This window comes from Zootermopsis nevadensis, unplaced genomic scaffold (genome assembly GCF_977971745.1).
Source record: "Zootermopsis nevadensis isolate Lab colony 2312 unplaced genomic scaffold, Znev_1.0 Znev_ptg000013l, whole genome shotgun sequence".
NCBI lineage: Eukaryota > Metazoa > Arthropoda > Insecta > Blattodea > Termopsidae > Zootermopsis > Zootermopsis nevadensis.
In genome coordinates this window covers 11939220-11961780 of record NW_028259145.1, presented here as the reverse complement: position 1 = coordinate 11961780, position 22561 = coordinate 11939220, and the positions used below count along the sequence as shown (strand labels likewise).

Here is a 22561-nt window from a genome sequence, read left to right as displayed (position 1 = left end):
TGTGTTAAGCATTGTTATATTTTCACACAGAAATCTCACTAGGTAAGATAAGTACAGTCATTTCTTATCTCGTTGTATAGGTGACTTAGCAATACGGGCGATGTCTGACAATTTATATAATTCCGTATGCGATGGTGCATACATTTGGTTTCCGAATTATCATTATATGTGATATGACGTGTATTTAATTTTATTCTGCATAGGACTATTAATTATCAGTAAATATATTTAGACGTACAAACCATAAGTAAATTTGTAGACTGTTTTTATATTGTACAGTGTGAGACAGAACACTATCCCAGAGTCGTATATGATGGAAACCACTGTTATCGTCTTTAATCTTCGAAACTAACTCCATGGCGTACAGTCCAGAGAAGCTGATAGTCGTTCAGATATTTAAGAAGTTATCCTTCATTTTTGGAACCAGAAGGTTTGTTATCGTGAGCCGTATCGGTCCAGTCCACACCTTCCCACCTCATCTCTTTAACCTGCATTGTAATGCTGTCTTGCATTCTTCGTCCAGGTCTTCCATGTCGTCTCTTACCGTAGGAGTTTGTAGTCAGAATTTTGTATTATCTTCAAAGCAGACAGTTTTATTTGAAATAGAAAGATGAAACAGGTTTAATATGAACTTAAATGTGCTTTGGTTATCAATGTACCAATGCAGTACCTTGTCACTCTTGTTGCCAGCTAAGCCGGACATATTAAGCACAAAGTTTATAGACAAGACCGCAACGTAACGTCGCGTCACACCATTTAAATGTTGTTTTTCTTTCTGTGACAAATTAAAAATAATTTTTCTTGTCAACAAAATATTGAACGTTTCCTTCCCCAGACCAATCTGCTTAGTTTGCCTCTACCTCGTTGGTTGTACTGCATACTTTGTCAGGCTTTATTTTCCCCAGCCATTTCTCTTTTCTCTTCCCGTTCCGTCTTGCTGTCCGTAGACTTAACAACCACTACATTTCAGTTATATTTCACTCTGAATTGGTACTGTGTACGACAGCTAAAGTCATAGATCAGGGGTTAGAAACTGCGTATGGGAACTGGTTGTTAGCTTTCGTTGTAATAAGCCTTCTGCCCACAAACTAGAAGAATGCTCACAGAGAGGGCATCGGTGGATGCTATTAGTGGACTAGAAGATGCGTCAACGTGGCACTCAGGTTAAGTTAATAATATGAGTTTACGCAGTATCTCCCTTTCACATCCAGTCTAAAGGCATTTTAAGTCGCGGACAGAGCTTTGTTCCCAGCAGTAGTATGCGTAAAATAAATTATTTCTGAAGGAACTATTTATTCTTAACTGCTACATCTGTGTTCTGCTTCGTCATTAAATTGTTCTTCAGACCAGAGATCTTTCTCGGAAGCTAAAATATTTAGTAGTCTGTTTTATTAGTACATTTTGAATCATTTTTCCTTCTTACTATGATATTTTAAAATTATTACATGGAAGGTCGCATATAATACATTAGGTTTTGTTTAATAAATATACTTTAACAGAAAAATGTGCAAGACTAATGGATAAGACACTTAAAAATGCATGCACTAGATCATGTTGTACACACTTTGTCGCCGAACATAGAATTTAAATTACGAAAGCTTGGGTCTGATACGTAGAATAGGAAGATTACAGAGCGTTTACAAGAACCACTTGCCGTCTGATTCTTTATCAGCCTTTAAGCGAGCATCTGCACTTATAAATTGATATTCATAGGTCTTGATTGCATTTTGTACTACATCCACGCAGATATAATTACGGTGCCTGAAACTATCACAACACACCCTCAAAGGTAGACGGAGTCACAGTCTTTAATTTTTAAAATGTGTGTAATTATAGTTCCTCTACTTAAATTTTAACATCTTTATCTATGTTGGTCTATCTGCTATTGCTAAAAATTCTAAACGTAAACACCACTTTCGCTCTGTTGATATGTTGTTAACTTTCCATCCTGTCCAATAAAACTCTTGAAAGTTTCTCAATTATTTGCATTTACCACCATACATAATTTCGCGCATATTAATTGAATGGTGACGATGTTGCTCCAGCTTCGTAAGTTTACGTAGCCACAATGTTGACATAGCTGAGTAGAGTAAAATAAAGTGACATAATGTTCATACCTTAGTTATTTAAAGTTGTCTGTTTCATTGTGAATTTATAAGTAGGATACACACAAACACGACGTAATGGGATCATACATGTCATTGTTCTTATGAAATAAGAAATTATGCCAACTTAATAAACTCAGTGATCTATTCTGTATAGATTTTTTACTTATACAGACCAATTTCTGAAAATGAGAGAGCGTAATGTCATAAGTGGCCATCCCATCCATGTTCATAGTAATAATCAAGAACCTGATGAGAAATTATGAACTGTTATTAGAACCTCTCGGCTTTCAGTCGTTTGCATGTCCACCAATTAATAGATTTATCAATTCGTTATCGAGTATAAAATCAATATTAATCATACGAGCTCCATCACCGTGCTGTTATATCTCATTTTAAAGAAATGCATGCGATCACGAAGTAGCGTATTCTTCAGAGGTCGTCTTTTTTCATATAAAACTCTGGGAAATTGCGTAGAATATATTTAATTTAATTAATAAAACTTCATGCATTTCAATGAATCCATTAGTTTTGGTATCTTGACATGGAAATCAAAACGTTGAACAGTTACGAAACAACATATAGAATTTACTTTCATTTTCTGCGGTGTATACGTTAAAATAATTGTAATAACATATACACAACATTAGGAAAATGTGACACAATACACTCAGATCCTCATTGACTTAAAAGCGATCAAACACGGCGTATTATATTTACCAACTTCACGATGACCATCAAGGTTGCTTTACCAATCAATACAGATTTTCTCTTCCTGTGCATTCGCGATTTCTTCGTTATTCGAATTGAATAATGAAAACGTTTCCTTAATTATTATTGTTATTATTTCATCATAAACCTCGTTTGCATTTGTCCGTCTTGCTCAACATATATTTTGAAATATTCATGAATGATGTCGTTTGCTACTAACGCTGTGAATTAGATCGATACGTGCCGGTGTAGTCTCGTTTACCGACAGCACGATACGTGCCATGGAATTATGAAACTTGAATATTTTGAGACTTAATAATACAACAATCCACTGAATCGTATAATTTTGAAAAATATTGTTACCTGCCCTGCATATGTTTGTGTTATACTCGTATTCCGGTTTCCAAATTTTTGTATTCTAAATTTTTGCAATGTCATTATTTATTTAAATTAACAAAACTGATATCTAAAACTATCTTTGCTAGAATATGTTGAAAGCGAAACTAGTGTTACTGTGAATTCTGTTTTGTACAGATTTTTTGCATTGCGAATTCAGATAATTTTTCGGCGTATTCTCTGTCCCCTTCGTTTGTCTGTCAACATTTGTTATAGGGCTGTGAGTCACGTGATACAGTTTACCTTGTTTGCTTTGAAGCATTGAATACAGGCACATAATATTCAGTTGAAGTTGATGTGACCTGCATTATATTCCAGGAATTGTTTGGATTCATCAAGAAAATCATTAGATGTCATCTACAAACAGAGGCAAATAACGAAAACAAATAAAGTAAGGTTAGAAAGAGAATATCAAGATAATGGGGAAAGATAATGAAAGGTTTTTTAAAGGAGTGTTTTATATTGGAATTGTATAAAACATAGACGAAAAATGTATAAAATAGGAGAGAAGTAGAAGCCATGGAATAAGAAAGGAACAAAAGAACGTAAATAAAGCAAAAAGAAATAAGGAGAAGGAAAGTAAGCCTTAAAACGGAAAGGAATAGGCAGAAAATATAGAGAAAAATGAGAGGAAATTAGAAATGGAAATAACGGGACTGAAGCAGGGCACAGGGAACTGATGGATTTCGAAAAGTAATTCAGAATAAACGTTTTTCGGAGCAGTAACGCGGTAAAACTGTATTAGGCCTCTGTAGACTTAAACCTCCTGCACTGTAACACATTTTCTTCATCCCATATCTGCAGCACAGAACATAAAAACAGTGGAACAATATTTGCACATAGACGACAAGCAGTGTTACATTTATGACACGCAGTAACTGGCATCAATTTGTCACGGGATGCTATGTGTCCACTTCAGATCTGTTCACTGTTTTTAGTGCTCGGAGTCACATTTATAAGCGGCGGGTAACAAATTGAATTATTTTACGACACCTCCGTTGCATTGAATTGGGGATAATCTGTGAATAGTAAATTTGAAAGGATGACAAATGAGGACCTAAATTAGGTCAGTTATCTCAGCCTTTGTTCAGGACATCCAACCTTAGATTTAGTTTTATATGTAAGTGTTCTATGTATGACACTCAGAACCTGGCTTAATCTTATAATTCTCTTTATAGTATTGTCCTTTATCATTAAAACGTTATACATGGCAGCTCAAAGCTCAGTTCTTTAATTAATTATCCTGAATTGTGATTTTGAATTTTATGTTACATTTTCAAAAACCATATTGTGGTCGGAAGTACTAAAATTATAAAATTACTATAATTTTATGTAATTCATAGCCAGAATTTTGTAAAATTCCTTCTGTCATTTGATCGTCCGTAAATATTAATGTCGTTACGTTGTTTTGTAAACCATGTAGTTGTGTACAAACACACAAATATATTAACTGTTTGTGTCACGTGTTTCAGAATGTTTCCTTCCAATAAAAACCTACGGTGTCGATTTTTCACGTATATTTATGGAAGAACTAATCATGAAGTCGCATTTCTGATGTAGTTCCTGGCATGACATTGTATTCTTTTAAAAAACCATAGGCCTGTATTTCGCTTATAGCTTAAACTAAACTCCACACTCCCAGTCTGTACAGGGAGACGTATCGATTTTCGGAATATATGATTTGTTTACTATGCACTTCTGTAGAAGTAGTTCTTCTTAAGAGAAAAATGCTTATCGAAGCAGATTCTTTAATGGATTGAAAGTATTAACACTCTTCTTGGATCCGGTGAAACTAAATTTTTCAGACGCCATTAGTCTTGAAATATCTGAACTTTAATAAATGTAATGCACGAGGTTTCAGGTTCTAGTGGCGGCAAGTATGAAGACTACTGTCTTGTGGAATGTTGCGCCGTTTAGTCTCGTAGAAATATACCGGCGTTTCGGAGGTACTAACGCCGCGATGATGGAGACAGCAAACATCTCTGAAAAGTCTGTAAACTAATGCCAGACTACACGGCGTAATTAGTCTTGTAGTGAATGATTACTGAGTGAGCAATTTTCAGTTTAATGTTGATAATTTATATGTATTCAAAATGTGACTGAAACTTCCAACTTAACTTAGGTTAGGTCCCAAGGTCATACTGACACAATATGTACGAATTTCCTTTTACACTTCGCCAGTTATATTTTATGCCCTAAAGGAAATGGGTTGTATTTATCATCTTCAGATGACCGAGTAAGTCCAGAGTTGAGACTGGCTCTACTAAGCAGTCCAAAATAATGGGGATTTCTTCTTACCCAGTCATCTGAAGACGGAAATAGAGCACATTTCCAAACACTTTCAGATCTTAATGTATAAAAGACGATGGATAAAGTAAAAGATAAAGTCAAAGACGTTAAACTGTAAGCAAGAATGTTTAATCGATAAATCACTTTTTAAAGCATGCTGTTTTGTGATGTCATATTGGAATATTAGGGCGACTTTGGTGACATTAAATATTCTGTAACACTAATACGGTTAACTGAGAAGAAAACTTTCCATCTGCAGTAGATTGGTCCCTGAATGAACCGTCTGATCCTCTATTTACATGTCATCACATGTCCTGTATCACTTCCGCTATCGTGTTTATGGTTCATTTAACAACGCTCTCTTTAGCTCAGAATGCAACCCGTAAAATGAAATGGTAATCAGCGAATAATTAATTGGAAAGCTGATCTTTGGCCCTAGACTTGAACCTGGGACCTCCCAAATACGAAGCAGCAGTGCCATTTGCTCAGCCGAAACGTTCATTATGTTTCATTTCAGATTTTGTGCTGTCACATATGTAAAACTAAGACAATTTAATGTACCATAACGAGAAGAAAAATATTTATTCAGACACAATAGAAGAGTAACACAACAGATGCTGGACGTTGTACTTCGCGTTTGCTACGTTTTTAGAGTTGGCCGTGTACCGAAATTACCTGACGAGAGGGCTGCTCCTCAGTAATCTGACATTGTACTTTAATCTTTATTAAGGTATTTGTGGAAATGTTGAACGTCGGATGTGGAAGCTTTTGAATACTGAATCACCACCATATCTATCACTAATGTCGTGAACAAAGAAAAGAAAATTTTCTAATTTTATGCCAATCACCCGAAGATCCGAGTATAACCAACTACTGGCATGTATAAAAGAAACGTTAAGTAATGGACAGTGATAAATTCGACTGCGCTGTCATTGCCATGTAACATCAAAGCGCGAAGGGGAGACACTAGAGCCGGATTCGGAAACTTTTCTGTGTCATTGCAGTTATAACCTTCAGATACGTGTATTCCGATTGAAATCGCCGTACCTTGACTTTCCATCCAACGTTCCTCTGCATGTGTTTGTGAATCAGTAAGGCTTAGAAGCGCCACAAGACACGAGTGTAAAATTGCAAACTCTGGTGACGAAGTTGGACTCTGATTACCAGTTGCCATGTCTGATTTTACTCTGTTCTTCATGTGTCGTGCATCGTAATACGTGAACCTCCTGCTTTGTAAAACTATACTTCCCCCATCTTCTCATACCTGCAACAAATAACATAAACAGCAGCGGAACAATATTTGCTCTTTTCTGAGCAGAAGTATTATATTTGTGACAAATGACATTAGTTTGTCAAAGGATGCGTTGTATTCAATTCAGATCTGTTTTCTTATTTCATGTCTCTGAGACACATATATATGCGGGGGTAACACATTATTATTTTTTTATTGGATTATTTAATGACCATTTCAACCATACAGGTTACGTAGCATCGAGCGGATGGGATAACTTGTGAATTTTAAATTTTAAATTATGAGAAAGGAAGAGGTCGTTGCCTCTTTTAAGGATGTTCTGCTGTCCCAGCGTTTGTCTTAAGGAACTGAGGAAAACGAAACATTTACCAGGATAGCCTACCTCCGGACCGAGATCTGAAACCGGGACCTCCCGAATACGAACCGTGATGTTCGATAGTTACATATGACTTCAAAGCAATTTTTATATATCATCGTTGTCATGTGAGATGTCACTCCCTGCATTTTGAAAGGTTCCAGAGAAATGAGGCTTACGTTTCTCGCAACTGAAACCGAACAGCACTACATGAAGTGACAAACTCTGCTCCTGTGGTAAAACATCGAGATATCATTTAGGGACTTCTTACACAGATGCTTTCAAAATAATTAACTGTGATAAAAGCAACAGTCTGTGACTTTTTCCAATATCTACGATATAATTCGATAATATAGCCTAAAATGTACAGTAATATAATTTAATTCAATTCCACTTTTAGAATGTTTGCCGGTGGCAAAGAGAGCCTGACAGGCAAACAGTAATAAATGTATACATTAAACAAAAACAAGTGAAAACTAAGCAAACTAAATAGATATAGCCATAATATAACTTTCCAACCACTTTTATCACAAACTAGCATTTATTTACGATGTATTATTCCAGATGCGTTTCAGCCCCAAGGGATATCCTCAGTGACACTGTGTTTAGTTGAACCTTACAAATTAAAATGTATTGTCCTATAAATTGTAAAATACCACAATTAAGTCTTGTTACACATTAACATCACAATTAAATATTTAATAAAAATAAATTAAAATAGTGTATACCTACTTCACCCATTGTGGCACCTTGTATCTTAGAATATTGTTATGGTTTTTAATGCAAATGTGTGTTATCCGACATGTAATTTTGTTGAGATTCGTAATTCTTCCTGTCTTCAGGTTGTTTTGAATTGTAAATGTTCTGTCCGTTTGTATTTGTTGATATAGTTATTGTGCCGTCTTTGTCTCGCTTGGAATCGAACATAATATAAAATATAATATTGAAAGTAGTTTATGCTTTTGACATTTAAATCACGATAGTTCAAATATAATTTATAAAGGCAACGATCATTTGAAAACTTGATTTTATAGAATCAGATAGTAAAATGTAACGAGAAATTTGACACTACATCTCGTCACTCAGAAGCAAAGTACAGCCATCTTGCTCTAATCCATTAATGTTGGCGAGTATTTTGATTTTGATACTTTTAGTTTAAAACCTAGATTCACTCAGATAAGTACAACTAGAACATAAATTAAATATGAGTGGCATGCTTTGTTGGAACTGCGAATTTTTGAGTAGATACAGTGAGCCAGAAATCGAACTGTAATCACCGTGACTCCAATGATATATTTGTAATTTCCGTATGCAAATATGTCTACCGCCGGTAGCATTGTGCTTGTCATTTGCGATGTAGAATAGAGTGGGCCTACTGTAGGTAGTGTTTGTTCAACAGCTATACCGCCTGTGAATTTTTCATCTGCTGCTCCAACCCCACATAAAAGTGCCCCGTAAAATATGTCAGTACGTGTTCTTATTAAATTCTTGGTCGTGTTCACTTCTTACAATAAGAGCACAGCTGAAAAGTTTGTTTACTATTAATTGTGAACAAAGCTATGATGTGGTAGATCTTCCTCGTAGTCTCCATTCTTCAATAAGTCTCATTACTCCATGAGTAGATCAGAGAAGCAAAATGCTTTAATAATTTAGTAGTATAAAACTAATATCAGAGCTAAGTACAGTTTGTAAAAATTTTGCACGAGAAGCTATTTTTTATAGATATAAAGCCAGTTAATATAAAAACATACTTCACTCCACAAACCGAAAAATCATTGTTCCTGTTTTATACTCCTTGGCTTCTGAGTCGTCCGTTATGAACTGATAATACAGTATTGTCAGCACAATCATCAGTTTACGTAAATATTTGAAGCAGTTTATTTATTCTGTATATCCTAGACTTTTCAGTTTTCTGCGGGTTATTATATTTTGCACTGAATCATTATGTTTTAATAAACACGTAGACATATTCGCTCGAATGGACTTGGCACAACATCGAAAATGTACTCAGTTAAATCCGACCTTTTTGTAGGGCAAAGTAGTACAAATCTCACCACTCAACAGAAGAACTGTTTCACTTTACGCTTGTGAGTCCGAAAAGCGGAAATTATATCAATTGAGACGTCATGCTACGTAGGTTCGATATTGTACATATTATAGTATACGGTTGCTATTTACTACACATCTCAAGATTTCATTATGTAGTCAAATAAATGTAAAATTGTTGCAGTATAAATAAATATTTACTAACCAATTAAACAATAAATAATAAAATTAATGCATAGCGGGTATTGTCGTGATTGTGATAGTGAATTGTTGGTTTATACATCTAAAATGTTTCTGAAGTGAAATGTAGAACTAAGATCCCGACCAAGAGATAGGCTGTCCTGACAGGGGTTTCTCGTGGTTTTCCTCAGTCCCTCCAGGCAAATTCCGGGTTAATACCTTAAATTAGACCACGGCCGCTTCCTTCCACATTTTTTCAATTTATTATTTGCTGTTGCCGTCTCATCGACGAGCGTCGTTAAGTAAACTATAAATAATAAACAATAAAACAGAACTAGGATGAGTATTCCGTGCACATGAAGAAACAACTTCCATGTGCCTGTAACACACTAATTAATCATAATAATTATATTAAATCGATGATAAGTAGAATGCTGATGTGTCGTTTGGCAGTAATTTCAAGAGTCGTTGACAACTCTGTCAAGATAATAACAGTCCCCAGCAATGAAGAATATTGTACTGTATACACAATACTCTTAGTGATTTAGAACTTGCAAATAACGTCTTTGTAACAAAGATACGATCACTGAGAACGTTTAAATGTATAATTTTTAATTTAAACACTTTTTAGTGTCAAATAAAATAAGTAATATGAAATGTTTTTGTAATAACGAGTTCTATAGTGCTATTTTATGTTCGACTGATAGTTCAGTCTCTTACATAACATTCTTACAGAGGGTTATATAGTAAAAATTGAAGATTTGTAATTTGTGTAAGATTTTTCAATTCAGTAAACATTTAACAATGGGAAAATACAAGTTAAATATCTTTGTTTCTGCGGGTTTACGAATATCTGAACACTTCTTTGCTACACGTGTACCTCATCACAAACGGGACAAATGGCAGTCCACATACCAACACACCGAAGGCTTTGTTAAGTCAGTTTACAGAACTTTCAGAACATTCCGTCCAGTTCGTGCACAGTTCTACATCTCTCTTTTTCATTGCATTGCTTTCATGAATCTTTTGTTTTCTACATAAAATTACCATTATATCCTAGCGCAGCTTTTACATAAATTTATTCCCGCAAACAACAGAACTGTTTTTATTGTTTTATTTCCAAACCTTGTTTCCGGTTTCGTTGTTACATCGCCTCATTCTTCTTCAATTGTTTCGGCTCCCAATCTCATTTTATATAACCCTTCTTTGTTGATGTTTCCGCTTTTATTAAATTTTCCATCAGGCTTGTTTGTCTTGCCAGTTATCTCTTATAATAATAGCTTTTAAATGTAAGAAGCCGACAAATTTCCTTCAGAAGATCATCTGCTGCTTATGGATTCAGTGGGCGAATGTTCCAAGTCTCTAGTTTATACATATCCCCCTCAAATAGAGTGCAATCTTACATTTATGCTTCCTGTAAAATTGGTTAAAAAGTTTTAAGTTACAGAAACTTCCACTCGTAAAGATGGATTTAAATTCTTCATATAAATCAGAACGGGGTTTGCTATTAATTGTGGTTGAGTCCAAGATGAATACGATTCAGGTTGAGGACAACATTCAACCATCATTTTGAGATTCAATACGGCTTACAGTCCAAGGTTCTTGCAACCTTCTGGTAATTCAGTGTTCCCATTTCTTGCTGTGAGAAGTTCTAGTATAATTTGTGTAGGTGTATGCACGATCCTTTATTTAAAATTCAACCCTCGCCAAGTACACATGAACCCCTTCACGCACAAAACTTCAAAACCAAAGACAGTATTGAATTACTGAATCCCTATTCCGTTCTTGCAGCAAGTGAAGTTTGAAATCGGTATGGCTGTACTTTTAGCTGCTTTGTCGCTTGCTGAGCATTTCCCACAGACAAACACTTCTGTGTCACGAAATGTTGTTACCAGTGTATTGTTTTCTTACTAGGTAGTTCATTGTGAAGGTACGCATTGCTACATGTTTCATGAATAGCAGCAAACGAATTTGATGTGAAGTAATGTTCGCGAATGAGCACACATTTTGTATGTTAATACACGATGTTTACTGCTGCGTAGCTTGTTGTGCAGTTGACGTGAAAAGCTGCCTTGCCATGTTGACCTTGACTAGAGTGTCACAGGTGAGTCTGTTACACAGGGGTTGACGTGTTTCTGATTTAATTTTTGTGTCGTAGTAAGTGACTGCTGCTGAGTTGCTTTTGAAATTTTGCACTGTGGTTTAATTTATCACATATTTGCAGTTTTATTTATTATTGTTTTAAATATAATTTCGAAAGCGAATTAGTTATTATTAAATTGTTATATTTTCAGTTTCATATTTACTTACTCGTTAATACTTAACTATCGTTTGTAAATTTGCAGCAAATTACTAGGTAAATTTGGTTTACAAATTATAATACACTATGAAAATCAGTTTAATTCTTAATTGGAATAGGGAAGTATTAAACTAAATTTTGCGTAATACAGTAGGTCCATTCCTTTTATGCACTTGAACGTGTTTATTGACTTTTCGGCTCGCTTTTATAATTATTTTGTTTCATAGCTTTTTCAAAAACAATTTATAATTACTTTCTTGTCTAAGGAGATTATATTGACGGATTGACGTATCCTTCCGACAGTCGTCTTTGATAAATGGCTTACGAAGTCAATCGACTACGTTAAGAATTCCTATTCAGTGAACAAATAGTTTGCGAAGAACACAAAACATGCTTCTGACTTTGGAATCTCTTCAATTCACACATTCCAAGACACAATCCAGGAATCCGAAGGTTCTGAGAGAAAACATCCAACCATCTACCAGAAATGTTTGTTTCTAAAAGGAAATTCTGTTATCCACTTAGGTTATATACATATTTTTGACAGTTTGCTATATACAATATTGCTTAATTCACGTTCAATATCGTCTGTGGTTTGTAAGTTATTCGCCAGATCGTAGCGAAACAGTGAATTAAGTTTCGTTGACAGAACGGTCTGTAAGCAAAATGCTTTTAGCGCTAGTGAGTGATATCTAGCATTAGAACTAACAAGTTACCATCAACCACTCATTAACATGAACCATTAAATTTGAGTCTGTTCTGTCATAATACAGCATTACAACTGTAGCCAAGGATCGCTGTATGAATATATGAATATAAATAACAGGAGAATGCCTACCTTGTTCTTTCAAGGCAAAGTTATATAAAATGAAGGATAACTTGACTTGACTTAAAACTGGCTTTTCTGGACCGTTGCGCCCTCTAATTTGTCTCCGTAATCAGGATGATGTCCTGACGATGGAGGCAGTAAGCGCTTCTGGAACGTTGGTAAATTCCTATCAGACTACACAGCCATCCTTATACTCGCTGCCGTGAGAACCTGAAATTAAACTTTGAGGACTTCACTGTAACTATCACCATAATCATCATTTGTGAATATTCATTCCCGTCAAACGCAGGGCATGGTCGATATAATTAACGAGGAAGTCAAGGCATGGATTAATGCAGAAACGTAGCGTATAAAATTAAACATGCAAATGAATTGCGTTCATAGAAACATCCACACGTTTTGTGGGCTTCGTGTACACAGGCACGTGAGTCCAAGATTGAAGGCTCTATGTCTGCAAAGCCAGGACCATTAACAAACCACTAACGCTGAAACAAAAAGAAATTGGGATAAGGTAGAGAAAAGTCTGGCTTATTTAAGTAGTTACACAATTACATTTTCAACATAACTTTAGAGGTCGAGGAGAAACTAAAGAACAGTTGTAGAGTTTTTTGTTCCATTTCTTCTGTAATTCGTTTTAGTTCCAGATCTAGGAAATTCTGCTAATGAACCACCGTTAGCACAACAGTATTTGTGCGTTTTGTTTTGTTCATTCAAGTCAGCCGCCGGTAACTAAGTACGAAGCATGTCTACTGGTCTTTCTTTGTCCCTCTTTTCCTCGAATGTGTTCTAGTTAAGAATGTTAAACCACTGTCCCCAAGATAATATTGACTAATAAGTTAAAATAGTTTCCTTGGAAATTGTGTGTTCTTTACCCTTTTTTTCGTTGCTGGCATTGGTTACATAAAATAACTTTAAATAGGCAATGATTGTTTATATGCTGATGTTTGTGGCGACGTTGTTAGAGATACTTTCTGTGTTAGGCAAAGAACGCGTGTTCGAATAACTCTCATGTCATGGTTGTTTTCACACATTTTTTTGTGTTTCGTATCTTATTGTCATATAACAGTAAATGTTTTGGATATCGTGTGTTCGTTTTGTTATTATTTCCGAGTCGGAATATATAAAATGACTTACGTGTTGATTAAGAATCCTCTAGAACAGGTCACGTATTAGATGACCACCAGGAATTAAGACATTTTAATTACCTGTCAGAACCTTAGAATAATCATTTTGATGCTTAAAATGTGGTTTCCTTCCCAGCTTATGTGTAATTCACATCTATTCTTTTTGTTAAGTATCGTGTCCCTATATTTGACGCGAAATTTTAGATACAATAAGGAAAAATCATGGTGTGTTTAAACGTAGAGTCTGACATTATTTCATATTTACAAGTTCGTGTAGTCATATAAATAATGCATTACTACTAACACCAGAATAAGACTTTTGATCCGATCAGGAACTACTTCTTAAAGCTTAACTTAAAAGCATGATGATTACGCGCTTTTATACAATCCTTAAGCTGGGTTAGTGTCAGTAATTGGTCAGTAGTGATAACAAATAACATTCATCTATGCCTTGCATCATATTAACACTCGTGACTGATCAGATCCTTTTGAACTCAAAAAGGACGCTTTCATTTGGTAACCTGTGATTATAACCTTCTACAAAAAGCTGCTGAAGAAGACATTTATATCTGATGTAGAAGCAGCAATAGAGGAATAACAACATTGCATTTTGAGGAGTTTCTCAATTCGCTCTCTTCGCCAAATAAGGTTATCATCAGAGTAATAAAATTAAGCAGAAAGGGTCAAACGGTGGACGTGACTTGAAGCACGGATGATAAGATGAATCCATGCGCACTTTTAACTTTAGGCCTTGAAGGGATGAAAACAGTGAAAATAATGCTGAGATTAATCTTAAAGAGGTAAGGTAAGAGCGTACTGACTGGATTCGGCTGGCTGAAGACAAGGTCTTCAGCAGGATTATGTGAACATGGCTTGAATTGTTTATATCAGTCATCACGTTTAGTGCCGCCGAAGTCATTTTTAGATAAAAATATACCTGTTTTTTCTTCGTAGATTTAACACCGTTGTTGCAATGCAGGGAACGAAAGACCATACTTTCTTACCCCTCGAATTTCGAGGTAGTTCTGTCCTTGTGCGTGCAGTTGTATGAGTGTCCTGGTTCTTAATATATCAGGACTAGTCAGTAGTCTTTCAGGCAACGTGTTGTAAACAACGCTCTTAAGCTAACTTTATAAAAGGGATTTCAGTGTGCTTTCCAGACACTTCCAAAGTTCCGCGTCGTGTTATAAATCTTTCTGAAAGATGCATGTCCGGCAGAATCCCCATTCTGTATTTTATTAACAGGGTGAATTGCATTACATGGGATTCAAAGACGACGGACTTGGTGTTACAATGTCTACCAGAAACATATCTGTGTTATCAGTTTTTGTTACATGCGGTATTAGTTCACAAATTTTGAAAGTTGGTATTAGTGAAGTTTATTGTAAGAAAGTTTTGATTTACACAAACAGTTTACTTTACTTTGCTTTATAAATTTATAATCCTGTACTGCAAAGATAATTTTACAGTAGTTGAACCTGGAAAATGTTTTTACCAGCATTGCTATCATGTTCCAGTATCAACTTCAGTGCTGTACAAAAATTTTGTAAAAGGAGAGCTTAGTTTAAAGATCAAGTGACGACATTGTTTGGCTTCTATTACTTGTTAAGGCAGAGAGTGTTTGTTGTACCCTTTCGATGACCTCAGGTTAAGGTAATTGTGAGTTGTTTCATAATCAGCAACTTTATCCTGAAAACCATCATCATTTCCATCTATGGCGGCTGTGTGAACTCAGCCCTTTCGTGGCATGGGCTCGGCGTTCAAGTACTGGCAGTCACATGTTGGAAAGCCGCGGTTAGTACACTCCCCACGGAACGTCACATCATCGGCTTTTAGGGACTGTGTTGGTTCTTTCCTTTAATGGTTTGCCTTCTGTTCGGTAAATTCTACTCAATAAATACCGTGGCACCTAGAAATGCCTTGTTGGTGTCTGCTCTATTTTGTTGTCTTGTGGTTTCAATACTATAAGTCTAATGTAAATGTTGCAGTCTTTGTTGTATACATAAAGGTTCCTCATTAATAAACAAGACGAAGAATCAACAGACTATCTTTCCTTTTGTCAGAAACCTACAGGTGGTCCCTAACTCTTTACCACACTTGTTGAGGCCCGCACGTCTTTGTGGCGAAACTCTGTTTTCTCCACAAAGTTCTGTCAACACACAAAATTGTATAGTCATCTCGATTTTATATAAAATTAATGAACGTAAATATCAGCTTTACCTTGTAAAACGGACGCGTACGTTTGTGTTGTTAGTCTCCCCCTCCCCGGCTCAGTGTTCGGGATATCCGTGGTTCAGTTCTTGATCCTGAGACATCCTAAGCTCCGCAAATTTCTGCTTGTTTTTGTTCAGTACCTCCAACCAAATACTGAAGAAATATCTTTAGATGGACCGTAGGCCTAATGCCTTATTTCCACATAATTTAAACTTCAGTAATTGCTGTTATTTCCCTATTGGTCGTTAAACAACCCATACAGATGACAGAGAATATTTAAATAATTTAATGAACTGTGATCGGTTCTTTATTCTTTAGATACAATTAACGGTTCTCTAAATACATTAACAAATTAAACTGGTTAACTACACAGAACATAGTCATTTTACTGTTGACAGCACAATATTTAATATTCGTGTAGCAATTATGAAAGCCAGTTTTGATGCTTGCCGATCGAAACATGTTTTACATTTTTAGATTTTGTGATACTTTGCATGTTATACAGTTTTGAAACTTTTAAAATGTAAAATATATTGAAACATCATCTCTTATTTCAATTTATCTTTGTCTATACTTTCAGATATAAAACTATTTATACCCTTCTTTTCTGTATCTGAGAACAGGAGTATGTGTGAGAGAATGCAGATTGTCACAGAAAGATGTATACACGTATTTAATGAATGATGTAAAGACATTTTAATAAACTAAACCATTACATAAGTCATCATTGGCACTTAGTGAATTTGCGATTCTAGTGTAGATGTTCAAAAGGACCACCGTCCGTGTCTTTCGTCAAGACAATACATGGAGATCTATAGCAAGGTAATATTCTGTAATTTAACATGTTTACATCTTTTAGGGACATTCTGTATAGTATGGGAGGTTCATAAAATTGTTGTAAAAGCGTGCAATTTCAGACTGATATTGAAGTATTCTGCCAGCTCGGGACTGAGCCGCCCTGTCATATATCAGGAGGATGTCGCATTCTTTCCATTAGCGCCAGACAAGTGGCAGTGTAGCGTACATTTGTAAGAAATGTATTTCCGTACCTTTCACGTTAAGCAAATTCCTTGCTTCCTTTGCTTTGACGACGCGTCCTTTCCCTTTAAACCTGTAACGTCTCGCTTCAAGGATTCCGACATGGAGAATACTTATCCCAGACACAAGAACTGCAATTTCATGTTTCAGCTAGAAAACAGGCATTCCATTTCACGGGTCTGGTTTTTATTGACTGATTAATTCTTGGTCTATTTAACGAAGTTTATTTGTCTGTCTGGAATGATCGGGTGATTTATGAGCGATTAATTTGTATGAATAATCAAAAAGACGTTCGTGGAAGGACTGATCAAATCTGCTATAACGATCAGATTAGTAAATGTCTGATTCATGTTCTGATGATACCCGGTTCGAATGCAAACTGAAGGAAACATAAATGAAATTTGTTGTGTTTATTTTTGTATTTAGTTCATTTCAGTGCCATACAACTCATTGAGAGGGCTGACGGCAACTCCAATTCGATTATTTCCAATTTCCTTCCCTAGTCATTCACACGTTAATTCAACGCTAAATAATCTTCGTAGTTGTGAGTTAATTACCTCCGGATACCTAAACGTCTGTGAAAATCATAGATAACACAGCCCACAATTCAAACTGATATAGGCCTGCTTTTGTGAGTCAGTCACAGACCCTTTAATCGTATAAAAAGTATTTGACGTTGTTTAGTTGTATATGTACTGTGTGCAACTTCAACCCCAGGAGCTGAATTAACTATTCGTCTTTTTCCTCCACATCATATTTTCCCGTCGACTTGCAGCTGGTTCTGCAGGATGTTGAATGATAAATTTCCGCACTTGACATTTGAAGCAGTGAAACGTAATCCCTATGTATGAGAATGAACGAAACCAAATGAAGACCTTAAATGTAACGTTATGCAGTAAGGGCACAGAACTGAGTAGCAAGGGCGTTAACAAGAATCGGTGATGCATGCAAATGAAGGCGTGAATGGAAAAGTAGGCCTGCTGCATTTTTAACGATCGTGGTACAACAAATTAAACTGCGTTTACGAGGAAATTAAGAGCAGACTAAATTCTGTCAGTGCTTGCTACCATGCAGTTCAAAATCATTTTCTATCTGAAAACGTATTGCATGGCTGTGAAACGTTGTCTCTCGCGTTAAGGGAAATACGCAGATTGGGAATGTTTGAGACCAGGGTGGGGAAAGTTATGTGAAAAGCTCCTTAGATTGTACTCTTCTCTAAATATTAAGATAATCAATCAAGGAGGATGAGATGATCGGGGCATCTAAGCGCTTCTGGGGGGGGGGGGGGGCGAAAAATTTTACAACATATTTGCTGGAATACCTGAAGGGTAGAGTCTACTCGAAGGGTGTAGGAGGGATGATAATATTAAAGTGGGTATTGGGGAAATATGTTTTGGATGGGATTGGATTCATGTGGCTGAACGGTGGCAGGCTGTTTTGAACATTTAAATGAATCTTTGGGTTCCATAAATGTGGTGAATTTCTTGACTAGCTAAGCGTACTGTTAGCTCCTGAGCAAGTTCTCTGTTCCATGGAGTTAGTGCCATAAATTAACAATTCCACTGCATATTTACATGAGTCTCAGCGACATTGTGTAAATGAGTAATGAATAAGGCTACCTGCCTGTGGAGAGCTGGACTTAGCAGTGTGATAAAGGTCCGCTGCGTTCCATCTGGGTGGTAATAGTGTTATTAGTGCAGACAGCGATTGATGTAGTGGGCCGAGGCGAACTAATCTACCCGACGGGCGTCCAGTTGACAATATCAATCCTGTTATGGCCCATTGAGTGTCGTAGTCAGAACGTACAGAAATGCGCCTCGGGAATTTGTAACAGAGACACCATGATTTGGAATTGTAATAATAACGCACATACAAACAAGATAAGAGATTTGACAGTAAGAAACAGTGTTTCCTCAATGGAAACAATGACCGAAAGGAATGAATTATTCAAGTAGCCGAATAACATGAAGGGGAAACGATAATAATGATGGACGATAAACTCAGAAGTCGTTATCCGATCTCATACAGATATGCGAGTGGTTACATTGACGGTAGAGTATAGACGAAAAACCTTAAAATGTATTCTTATGGTGCTGGGGAATCAGGAACAAAACGTGTCAGAGTTATTACAATTTGTTTTTTGGTTTCTTATAATTGTGTTTTAAGACGAAAACACTGACAGTAAAAAAACAAAAGAAGATGGTTATTTAAATATTATTTTATCGTTTTAACAATAAGAGCTCTTCTGCTTCTATTCTTTGAAAATCTGTTTAAAAATATCTTAATGTATTTTCTTCTCTGTTTAATTATACTCTCCCAGTTCGGGGCATATTTAAAAAAAATGGTCATAAAATTATGTTTCAGTTCGGTAGATCGTATGCGTTACTTGTCAGCATGTCTCAGACTGAGTCATCTACTTCAACTTTGCAGAAGTCTTCCTTAATTAAAAGACATGTGTGGTTCGGGTCTGAACTGAGACACCAGCTGTCCTGATTGAGGTTTCTTGCAATTTCCTTCATTACTTCCAGACAAATTTTCGGTATAGCACGTTAAATAGGCCATGGCCGCTTCTTCATATTTTCAATTTTTCGCGCATAATAATCCGTTAATGTAAGTCGGTGCTACATATCTTTTTTAGCAACAGGCAGAACGTCCTTTAATAAACTTGAAACCGGCAACCATTTGCTTTCTACCTAAGAATAGACTGGTTGCGGAAGTAATGGTCGAATTTTTATTATCGATAGCAGCATCGTGAATTGTTCTTTGCAACCCAACTGTGCAATGAGTCAGATTCACGCAGGCTTCTGCCCAGTGGATGGAGGTATTTTACATTCCCCGGGGGTGATGACGGCCGTAAAGTGAAGTCTGCTCTTTATCAAGTCCGCGGGACTCTAAATCCAAAGCACTTAGCAATTCCCTAGGGCATGTTGCTAAGCACGGGAACAACTGCCTTTCTTACCTGCTACCCAATCCTCCATGATAGCTTCTTTACTGAAGGAACTGGCTACTGTACGATTTCTCCCTTACCACTAAGTCGAGATCGGCTCTGGGTCACACAGAGCCCCTGTCAAATGGGTGCAGGAGGCTTTTTCCAGATATGAAGCCTAAGGAGCATTATGTTGACCGTCCGCTTATATCCAGTGCCAAGGCCGAGAATTCGTGGATCTTTACTTCCTTGTCCCCTGTACACCGTAATGGCGCGGTGCTTAGGCGGATGGCAAAACTTACCTTTCATTTAGTTTTCAATGTTCTGAGTATTTTGTCATTAAGTATGTAAAATGATCAACATTTAATGCAAAACTGCCTCAGCAATCCATGACCATCGACATTGTCACAAGCTGGCTGGAGTGCGTTAGGTTGTGGAGGCTGCTTGAATCCACTCAACAGAATTTCAGTCACGTTCGCACTGCAAGAATCGTGGATACTAGGAAGCGGGACACAGCTAAATCCGTTTCATGCAAACATCGAGGTTCGATACCATAGCTTGTGGTGTAGGCTTGCAGATCACTGGACATTTGCCTGTTTCTGCTGTAGAGCTTAAAATGCGTTGTTCCTTTCCGTACATGTTCATAGAGCAGCGCTTAAGAACACGGACAACAGTGCTTAAGTCACATGACATTATTTTAATTTAATTTACTTTACTTATACTTTGCTCTTACATTATTTAACCAAATCCTCAAATCCTTTCTACCCAAGCTCTCACCCATCGGTGTCTGCAGTAGTCCAGCATCTTAAGCGTGAGGCGTAAATCTGTGAGGATTGTCACGCAATTAATTACGCAAGTAATCGGTGTTATCTGACGGATCACACGACTGTCCTACGGAGAATCGTCCTGTGACAGGTCTGACGCGTCCGACGTAATTATGTAGTTGCCCGGTTAATATAAACGTGTATTAATGCCACTTTACCTGTGTCACGTAACATTTACACGCTCTGATGCACGGTAAAGCCACTGGCCATGGATCTGCATCACTTGACTCGATCGATAGTCGCTCTCTCAGATCCAAAAATGCACAACACACGATAAAGTAATCTAGCTCAGAATTTGTAACGAAATGGTCTTCATGAATATGACAGTGTTCGTTAATACCGAAGAGGTGTTAGGATTGGTTAGCTCAGTCACATTGTCGGTATCGCATAAATTAACCAATACCCACGCTGTAATTAGATGATAACACCCCTTAGCATCAACATATGATACGGTGTACGAGGTGCGATCGGAAAGTTTCAAGACTGTGTCAATATAGGGCGAACCGGATGTAGTACGAGCTTCTGCCGCTAGGGGGTGCGGCCTACATTCATATTGAATCAGTGTGCCAGCCGGCATCATCGAATTAGCATTTGTTTCTTAGTTACGGGCGTTTTGGTAGTGCATTACACCGACCCTCCTGCGATTTCGGAATGGCGGATTTTCATGAACAAATTAAATTTTGCCAAAGACTCGCCAAAACGGCTACAGAAACCTATGAAATGCTAAAGCAAGCATTTGGGGAGTCCGCAATGGGTCGTGCACAAACTTTTGTGTGGCATTCACGTCTTAAAAGTGGCCGAACCTCTGTCGATGATGACGAGTGTTCTGGACTACCATCTTCGAGCACAACGCCCGAAAATGTTACGAAGATTCGGCAGGCCATTCACGAAGATCGACGTCGTACCATCAACGACTTGTGCGACATTGTTGGGATAGGCTATGGGACCTGTCAGCTGATTCTAAAGGAAGAACTCCACATGCGACGCATCCTGTCTGAGGACCAGAAGCAGAATCGACTTCTCGTTTGTCAGGAGCTCAAAGATCTTGCAAGAACCGACCCCAACTTCCTTTCTAAGCTCCGTGTGACTTCTTCCTCTTCCCAAAGATGAAAATTCAGCTAAAGGGAAGGAGATTTGAGACGATAGAAGAGATTCAGGCAGAATCGCAGATGGTGCTTGACAGGCTGACAAAGAAAGATTTCCAGGGATGCTTCCAGGCTTGGCAGCGGCGCTGGGATCGTTGTGTTCACTCCCAGGGGAACTACTTCGAGGGTGATGGATGAATTTAATACCTGAGATAAGTGTACGGGTCTTTATACGCGCAGTCTTGAAACCTTTCGATCGCACCTCGTATGTGCACACACATAGATACATCAGCAAGTTTTTCCTTTACGACTGTAATTTATTACGCGTTCTTTGCACGATGTTCATTTCGGGCTGATAGTTTTAATCTGTCTGCATGTTTCATCTCAAAAACCGCTGGACTGATTTCGATTAAATTGGTATGGACGTTGTACCACTGTAGGCCACCATAAACTCGCACTTTTTAAATTTTGTCAACAATAATAACACTGCGGATACACGAACTTATAAGTGATAAGCGATACTTAGTGCTCAAGAGGGTCCTGATATAACACATCGTAATAGTTCAGTGATAAACTTTCGTTACGATAATTTTTGTGGAAAATAAAACAGCAACATGGCAACCATGCAAATGTTCTCTTTGGCTTTCAGTTTGACTGCGATGACTAATGTACTGCCTGAGACAGGCATGCGATATTTTGTATAGAAATATGTCGCAACATATCTACAAACAACTCTTAAAACATTGATTTTAGGCCCATAATTTCAAATATGGCGATGATGTAAAAGTTTTGGGGTTTTATGAGATAAATGTAATGAAGATACATTATGTATACAAATCATTTGTTCCAGAAATATTATAATGGTGTGAAATATAATATACTCTAAAT

General features: G+C 36.9%; 1 protein-coding gene across 5 annotated transcripts in view; it reads left to right on the top strand.

Annotated features, from left to right (window-relative positions):
• The window catches only part of unc-13 (protein unc13 homolog), a 185652-nt gene that overhangs the window by 45850 nt on the left and 117241 nt on the right, over window positions 1-22561 (top strand). The gene's annotated exons all lie outside the window — the stretch shown is intronic.